Consider the following 9,156-nt stretch of genomic DNA (forward strand, 5'->3'; position numbering starts at 1 on the left):
ATGGATTAATTAGGTTTAATAGATTCGTCTCGCGAATTAGCTCAGAGGTTCTGCAATTAGTTTTATAATTAGTTCATGTTTAATCCTTCTAATTAGCATCCGAATATTTGATGTAACACTGCTAAAATTTAGCAACTAAGTACCCGAACACCCCTTTGACCTTTCGTTTGGTAATGAACGCACGCAGAACGCCGTATTTGAATTTAGATACGCAGAGGACACGCAGATTCGTCGTCTAACCCAGGGGCAGTGATCATCAGGTGCAGCGTCGCCTGGACCAGACCAACACGCTGGTCTTCTTCGGCCTTGACGACGAGCCGCCCTGCCCAACTAATCTATTCACCGCTGCTGACTGCTCCGCCCGAATCTGGCCGGCCGGCCGGCCACGCAAGCGGCCGTCTCGGCCACCCATCGCGCCTGCCGACCAATCATCCCCCACGCACAAGTGGCCACGCATGCGTCCCGCGAGCTTTTTTCTAAGCGCAAGTGCCGGAATAGTTTAGGTCTTGTTTGGGAGGAGGGTGCTAAAATTTAGTCCTGGACTAAATTTTAGTCCTCTCAAAAAGAGTGCTAAATTTTAGCCTTTGGGGGTGTTTGGGAGGGAGCCTAAAGTTTAGCAACTGCTATACCAAATGACCCTTTTACCCCTGGAGCGGCATGAGCCAGAGGTGCCGGACGTGGCGGTGAGGGTGCGCAGCGTGCGCGGGCCGGAGGTGGTGACGCGCGCGAAGAGGCCCTGGAGGAAGTAGGACGCCAGCTTCTGGTCCACATCCCCGTACGGCAAGGCCAGCTCGTTGAGCATCCACATGAGCTGCTGCACGCGCTGGCTGTCGCGCGCGGCCACGGCGCGCGCGCACTACAGCAGTAGCTGCGCTGCCCACCTCCCGCCGCCGCCGCCGCCCGACGAGGAGCGGCATGAGCCAGAGGTGCCGGCGAGCAGCGCCGTCAGCGCGGGCGCCGCGAGCGCCGTCAGGCCGCGGGGGCGGGCGGGGCCGGCGGAGGCGGCGGGGTCGGCGCGGGGCCGGGCGGGGCCGGCCGGAGGTCGCGGCGGCGGGGTGGGGCGAGGTGGAGGTGGCGGGGTGAGGTGGCGGCGGCGGGGTCGGCCGAAGGTCGCGGCGAAGGCGGCGGGCGAGGTGGCGGCGGTGGGGCCGGCCGGAGGTCGCGGCGGCGGCGGCGCGGCGAAGGCGGCGGGCTAGGTGGAGGCGGCGGGGCCGGCGCGGAGGTCTGGGAGGCGGAGGCGAAGGGAGAGAGAGACAGGGGAGGAGAGAGAGGGGAGGGGGCAGGGGGAAAGTGGTCCGGGGGACCACTTTTTAGTCCATTTTAGCTACCCCCAAGTGACTAAATGATTAGTGGGGGGCTAAAGTTTAGCCCACAAGATTTAGCCCACCTGTTTGGAAAGCTTGGGGGCTAAAATAGACTAAAGTGGCTCTCCAAACATCCCCTTAGCCGTCGAGGGTCGGGGACAAGTCGCGGCTCGCGTTTCCGGAACCGAGGACTCGATCCCCTTCCGGCGGCAATCGTCGGGAGCCAGGCCAGCCGCAGCCAGCCTGGGATTAAACAAGGGGCCGTGCCCGTGAGCTGCAGGTTCGGCGGACGGATTACTTGATCAACCGGTCTTGTCTGCCCGTCCATGTCACTACATGAGGAAATCGAGCCGAATTGTAAGCGAGCGGCGTGGGGGAGTCGAGTCGAGTCGAGTCGCGGCCTGTCGATCACATGACGTTGATAATAATAATTAAGTTGGTGGCGCATGGCACTATGGCAGTGGCAGGGCACGGCGCGTTTACGTAGCGGCGAGATTTGATTTGTTGCGCGACAGCCTCGTGACCGAGCAGGATAAGTTTGATAATTTCACGTCGTCGATCGGGGTTCGGTTCAGAGGGAGTTAAAATCTTAAATGGCGCCACCCACATGACCACTTCACTGCATGCCTCTGCACCAGGTGATGATTGGGCTGACGGGTTTCATAATGGCCTGTGGCCAGGACGACCTCAGGAGTCAATGGCCTGTAGCTCCAGCAGTGCACAGCGTCGTCGTACGTCCGCGTCAGATGAGATGGTTTCTGTTTCCGAATTTCCAAGAGTTGTTTTATGCAGCGGTTTGAAACGGCAAACGGCGTAGAAAATTCAAAATATACTACTAGTATAGCAAGTGGTGTCTGGTGGGTCGTTGGAGACTTGTATTGCCAAAAAGGAACAATTGAAGAATGAAAAAAGAAGAAGAAGAAGAAGAAGGAAAAACAACAAGGGTGGGGATAGGAGAATAGAAGGGAAAACAAGAGGGGAAAAAAAAGGAAAAACGTGACATAGGCCGCGTCACAATGTCTTGTGGGCCGGCCTGTAATAATATGGGCCGCAAGTGTTTGATGATGTGGGGGCAGGCAGGGTGGCCGAGTACCTGGGCCGTAGAGAAGCTCTTAGGGTAGGGTGTGTGCCTTGAGAGAAGAAGCTTGTGCTTCACGCGAGGCCCAGTACAAGCAAAGTAATCAAATAATCTATCTATCTATCGATGGATCGATCGATCTATCTATATATCCAAAACAATTGAAAATAATTTTGTTTTTCACCCAAAATAATTTTTCTGTACCTCTCACAGAGAATCCGCATGTTAGGTTGATGGGTTGGAAAGTGTTGGAAAGAACTCTGCTGTTTCCCTCTCACTTTTTTCACCTCAACTTTAGATTACCCACCCGCCGTACCCACTCTGAAATTTCCATCACCCACCCGACAAATTAGGTTCCCAGTGCAAAATTTGTTTCCTTGTTTGCTATACATACTGGCGCATGAGCAAATTTATTTCCAGAATCACCGCAGGTGCATTTTCCTTGTGTGTACGGGATCACCGCAGGTGCTTGTTTCCTTGTTTGCATGCCGATCTTGGCCCTGTTTAGTCCCCAGAATACAAACTTTGACACTACGCAAAAAGAAGATTTCGCGTCACATCAAACTTACGGTACATGTATGGAGTATTAAATATTGACGAAATTAAAAACTAATTGCACAATTTGATTGTACTTTGCGAGACGAAGCTTTTGAGCCTAATTAGTCAATATTTGGACAATAATTCACAAATACAAACGAAACGCTACAGTGTACTACAGTGCCGTACAGTGATTTTAGCGACGCCAACTTCGCCGAACTAAACAAGGCCCTTGCTATGCAGGCTCCAATCACGTCTGACTTGACGTCCCAAGGCCGGATACGATGGCTGCGCATGAAATCATCAATACGATCGGCAGGTGCATATATACCATTACCGAAGTGTAGAGCGGTGATCAATCACCGGGAGGATCGGTCACAGCAGGCAGGTGAGTATAGATTTAGTTTATATATTGTCCCAAATGTGTTTCAGTTTGTTTTCTTATTATCTCGCTAATGCTGGCGGCACCTGAACTAACACGCATCACATGCAACCTCCAGTTTTTTATTAGTCAGCATAATTCTGCTTGAAATCACATCACACTGTGTTTCCTTTTCTTATGCTTGAAAAAACTTCCATTTCATTTTTCTTGGTTCACATCATCACGCATTGTTTCCCTTCCATGTCGAGGTGATCACACCTCCATTCTTCTTCTTTCTCTTTCACCCCATGACTTACTCCGTGTTTGATCCACTGCGAGTTGGAAGGACGGCGCCTCGCCTTGCTTCCTCTGCTCTATCTGGCTCTGCCACGCGCCGCCGTCGTTGCAAGGTCATCTATCCCCGACTGCTCATTGGCCGCTCGCCCTCCTTCGCTGGTGCCAGAGATGCGACTGTCTTTGCACGCCCGCATGTCGGTAATTCTCCCCCGTCTGCACGAGATTAGGGGCGACGACGTTCCGGGACCTCTTGGGGCTCCCGGAAGGCGTGAAGTCCAAGCATACAGTGCGAGAGGCCAGGTCGGCACGTTATTGTGCAAGTGCTCCTCCTCGAACGGTATTTTGCAATACATAAAATTTAGTACTCAAAGTGTTTTTTTCTATTGCAGATTAATCTTTTACTATAATATTGTAGTGCCATTTTATAACGCATCAATTGTTTTCTTCTAATGGATCGTCATCCTCCAACTGGTGATGTGGAGAATGTACGGGGTTTCATCTTTGGATTTTTTTTAAAAAAAAGAAATAGAGTTGTCAGCTAGGACTAAGTGCTCAAAAATTCAGTTTAGTGGTCCAAAACTTTTCAGACTCAATTCTCAGTATCGTATTAATACGAGCTTATGGAGATGCAAGTCAAGATAATGCGAAACAAAACACCTAAAAATAGCATGAAGCTTTCGCATAACCCTAATGTAGAAGCTTACACGGTGGAATTATTGGGTTGAAGTGCGCTTAGGCTATCAAATTTAAATTTTGCTTTAATAGCATGTTTGATCAAATGACATGATTTTTTGAGAGTAAAATAGCATGATTTTTGTTTATTAAAATTTAAGAAAAGACATCATTGCCATCTTTGCTATAATTATAAATTATGACTCACTAGATTTTTATGAATTAAAATCATTGTTTACTAAGTTTCTTAAAAACACGTGCGTGTCGCACGTGCATTCTCTGCTAGTAAGTTTATTTAAGTTACAACGTATCTCGTCCTGGTTACCTAGGCTAGAACTTGCTTTGTGCCAGTAACCACCGAAGATAGTTGTAACAGCCCAAAATTCAAATAGAATTAAAATCAAGATAAATAAATAAATAAAATTTGTTTTGGCTTTTATTTGGTTCTTCTTATGTTTTATGCATTAAGAACCCTCCTTGAGCATATTTAAAATGACATAAAAAATGGTAATACAAAAAATATATCAACAGCTCCTCACTCATCCATTTTCTCTCTGTGCGCACAACAAACTTCTCTCATTCTCCTTCTATCGGCGGATAAAAAAAAAGGATCAGCATCTGACCGAGCTAGAAGACATGACTGTCCTATTTTTCCTGTCCAACTCACCTGTCTCTCACCTCTTCTCTCTCTGTCGGCAGCCACCACCAACACACAGCTTCTCTCCGCTCTGCTTTTCCCTCTCTACCGAGCAAACCAGCAGGCAGCAACACCCAGCGCTGCATCCCTTCTCACTCTCCTCCTTTTCCTTTGCTGTCCTCTCCAATCGAGCAAGCACGGCAGCCACATCCTCCTCTCAGCTTTAGCAGGCAGCAGCGCCACAACTCTACTCTGTTTCTCCCTAGCAACGCAAGGCGGCGGCAGCACCCTCTCCCCTCAGCTCCACCTCCCTCTCTCCAGCGCCATCCTCCTCACAGCAGCGGGCCAGGCCCAGCGGCGGCCGGCGGCCAGGCGCCCAAGCCTGTGGCAGGGCTCGCGCGGCCCAGCTAGCTGCGGGGCAGGGGCGCCCAGCGCGGCCAGGCCAACGGCTGGCAGCAGCAAGGCTCCGGGCGACCGGGCCAGCGGCCACGAGGCAACGGCGGCGCGGCCAAGCAGCATCGTCGCCAGCGCGCCGATGTCATCCCCGGCGCTGGCGGTGGACCGCGACGTCATCCTTGCCCCGCAAGTGTTAGGCAAAATGTCTCAACGGCCTCCCGAAGCTACTGCCCTACACGTGTTCGACGAAATGCTTGGACGACGACCACGAGGTGAAGCTGAAGCCACGCCGGGAACGACGACGATGCCGCCGGCCGCAAGGACGAGGAACTGAGGTGGAGAAGACGCCGCCGAGCCTGAAGCCGGAGCTGCACGTCTACGGTGACGACGACCCCCCTGGCGCTCCACGCTGACCTCGCCGACGTCCGGAACCGAAAGCCCGCCATCCACAACCACGAGCTCGGACCATCCCTACGCCGTCGATGCCGTCGCCGGGTACCGCGAGCACGGGCCTGCCTGCACCGCACCGAGCCGTCACGGCCACGCCTCGCCACGGCGTCGCTACCCTGTCCTCTCCAAGTCCCACGGTGAGCCAAGTCCCGAGGCCTCCTCCCTTGCCAGCCTGCCTGTGTTGCCGTGCCTTCGAGCTGGCCGTCTCCTGTAGGATGACAACACCACCGCGCCGTTCACGCTCAGCCGTGGCCTCGGGATGCCGCGAGCAGCACTCGCACACGCCCACGGACATGGCGAGACCATGCACCGCGCGGCCGGCCACCCTGATCCGCCGCGGACTCGCGTAGTCGAGTGCCCGCACACTGCCGCAGCCGTGTTGCGGCCGTGGGACACCACGTCGTCACCACGCTAGCAAGCACCAACCGCACAATCACGAGGCTTGGCCTCTCCACGCTCGGCCACCCGCTACGGCGCACCTGGCCCCGTCATGGCCTTGATGCGTCGCGAGACCGAGCGCACCGAACCGCCGGCCGTATCCATGGCACAGCCAAGTCGGCACGCGCACGGCCACGAGCACTTGCTTGTCACGACCGGCGCCGTGTGCGCACGCACTCGCACTCGGGCACGCGTTCGAGCGTGCAACACAGCAATGGGCTGCCGCAGCTCTGCGCCACGGCCACGAGCTTGCTCGAACGGCCGTGCTCCCAGCCGCCGCACTACGCCACCACAGCGACTCCCGCCGCTAGTTTCCGCTGCGAGCGCCCAGCCGCGTGCGCAGCGCTTGTGCCGCCTTCGCTCACCTCTCCGCCCAGCTCGAGCCGCCCGCTCCGCCCCGCAGCCTTGTGTCGTTGGCCGTCCCGCGCTCAGCCCACGTGGTGCCGCCAGACCAAGCTGCCCTGCGCACTCGCGTTGCTCTCCCCTTGTTTAAAAAGGGCAGTGACATCATGCCGACTTAAGCGTGACATCATTTTCCTGTTGGAAAATAAAAAGAGAAATACATTAAGAATACATGTCATGTCAATGAAATAGAACCTCTTCATATGAGTTTACGACGTAAATAATGACAAAAATGATGGAAAAATCGAAGTTAATATGAATAGTTATGTTTTCTTTTTAATCTCATATCAAAACTTCAAACTTGTATATCTCACTCATATGAACTTCAAATAACTTGATTCTTTCTGCTAAAATTTTCTAAAATCATGCTCTATCATCTCATGGTGTTTATATAGTTGTTCATTGTTGTTTATTTGGTTCTTTTGCATGTACCTTACATTCGTCCAATTCGAGTAGGCGACGAGCCGTTCGATACTTTGCCGGATGCCGAGCAAGGCTCTGATCTAATACTCAAGAACATGAATGATCAGCAACAAGGCAAGCACCCCCTTGATCATCTTTGCTCCTATTTAAATGCCTAAGCTTGTGATTTATATGCATGCGATGATGATTTTATGAGTCCAAATGTCATTTTGTACCGGGTAGACACATCCTACTTTAATGCATATACCTACCTTGTTATTTTAAACCTTTTATACCTTGTTGCCATAAGGTTATGGTTTTTTCGTTCGGTTCGGTGTCATATGCTTAGTTTGCTTAGAGCTAATACGCGGTCACTTAAATAGCATCACTTGGGAGGGATGATTTGAAAGATAAATATGGTTTATATTCGAAAAATAAAAACTCTATGGTAGATGTGGGTGATAATATGGTCTAGAGGTCTTGATGGTATGAGGATAAAGAAAGATGGATGATAAAATGAATGGTGGATATGACTTGGTCCTATATGTGTTTCCGGCGCATTTTAGGGATTCTCACCCGTGTCAAATTAAGGATCGGAAATTGGCATCTTCTAGTCGAAGTGTTACAGTACAACCACATGTGCTTAATGGGTACGGCCTTAGCTTACTAAGTCAGTTGGCCCCAAGGTGATGTTACCGTCTGAGCACGAGATGTCGTCGGTGTCGGGGTAGCTAACCCGGGCAGATGTACGAAGGCGCTCCTACAATCTGTTGTGTAGCATTATGTCGGGTCTGACTGATGTAACAGCTTTGTCATGCTCGCTTGCCGACACATCTCGGAAATGTGTCAATTCGCGATGGCATCAAAGTGGAGCATGTCGTGTGGGTAAAGTGTACAAACTTTGCAGAGTTTTAAAAACTATTCGAATAGCCGTACTCATGGTCATGAGCAACTTGGACTAGTCGCCGGTTATAGAGCTATTTTTTGAAAACTTGGTATGGACTTGAATGATATCACATGCACCGGTTCAATCATTTTGGACCGATATAGTTGGTCGAAGGACCTAACGCGGTATGGGAAATGGTGAGTCATGTTTGGTATGGTCAGTCTATTTTAAATATATCAAACTAATTTACAAAATATGTGTAAAATGATGAATTTAATTAAAATGCAGCCTAGTGCTAGTGAACCTGTCAGCCCTCCTTGATTACCTTGCATGTATAATAGGATTTTTCTATACACTCGAAATCTTGTGAGTACAAAATTGTACTCACCCTTGTTGCTTAAATTAAAAATCCAGAGTTCGAAGAAAAGTCACCTCTGTTCAGTTCGCTGCCAAAGGATGCGGGTTTCGCAACGTAGCTTCTTTCTAGGACTAACTCCAGTCAGTTGCCTGTGGGATGGTGAGGCACACTACTGTAGGATGGAAGTCCTATATTTTTGTTTGCTTCTGCTCTAGATTATAATTTAGCTCCGATCAAATCTTAATTTTACTAACAAATTTTGTGTGCAGTTGTGATACCGGTGATGCTGTGTGTACTTGCGGACTGATCATGGGACAAGTACAATAAGCACAACTGGAACTGGGTATTTGCATACCCGGGGTCCTGACAATAGTCATATAGTTCTATTTGAAAGAAATAATGTGTTTTCATTGAATAGATGACAATAGATTTCTTGCCTACAGCTTAAATCTTTTTTTTCTTAGTTAATTCTTGACTAGTTCTACTGTTAGAATCTCTTTTTTCAGATATTGGGATTATGATCTTATTGGTGGGAGTATCAACATGTTACCGCCTTTTTGTATCTGCGCCATAAACCTCCGCAAGTACTGTACTGCAGTCTTGACTCTTGAGAAACAGTGCGGTACCATATGGTTATGGCAGGCTTGAGCCCCCGAAATGACAAGAGGGACACCTTCCTCAATGGACTTCGTTGTTAATACCACGATAGCAGTTATGGTTTGTTCGTATTTTAGCTTTCAGATCTACATAGTTAGTACTAGCACCCTTCTCTATCTGCCTATCATATGACGATGATTACTCCATTTTAAGCTAACGAACGTATGCTGGTTACTTCATTTTTAACCTAACGAATGTCATATGTTAAAGGATGGGGGAAATAGTATAATTTAGATTTTAGAGCATGCACGATTAATAAAAGTTAGGGGTTGCGAATCGGT

The 9,156-nt window shown here is 50.1% G+C and overlaps 1 long non-coding RNA gene across 1 annotated transcript; it reads left to right on the forward strand.

The window, feature by feature from the left end:
• Nucleotides 1-4,924: 4,924 nt before the first annotated feature.
• Nucleotides 4,925-8,951, forward strand: LOC101758660. Its single transcript, XR_002675979.1, has 2 exons — nucleotides 4,925-5,869; nucleotides 7,029-8,951. It is a non-coding gene; the product is annotated as an uncharacterized LOC101758660 (long non-coding RNA).
• The last annotated feature ends 205 nt before the right edge of the window (nucleotides 8,952-9,156 follow it).

The sequence above is a fragment of the Setaria italica genome, chromosome IX, assembly GCF_000263155.2.
Source record: "Setaria italica strain Yugu1 chromosome IX, Setaria_italica_v2.0, whole genome shotgun sequence".
NCBI lineage: Eukaryota > Viridiplantae > Streptophyta > Magnoliopsida > Poales > Poaceae > Setaria > Setaria italica.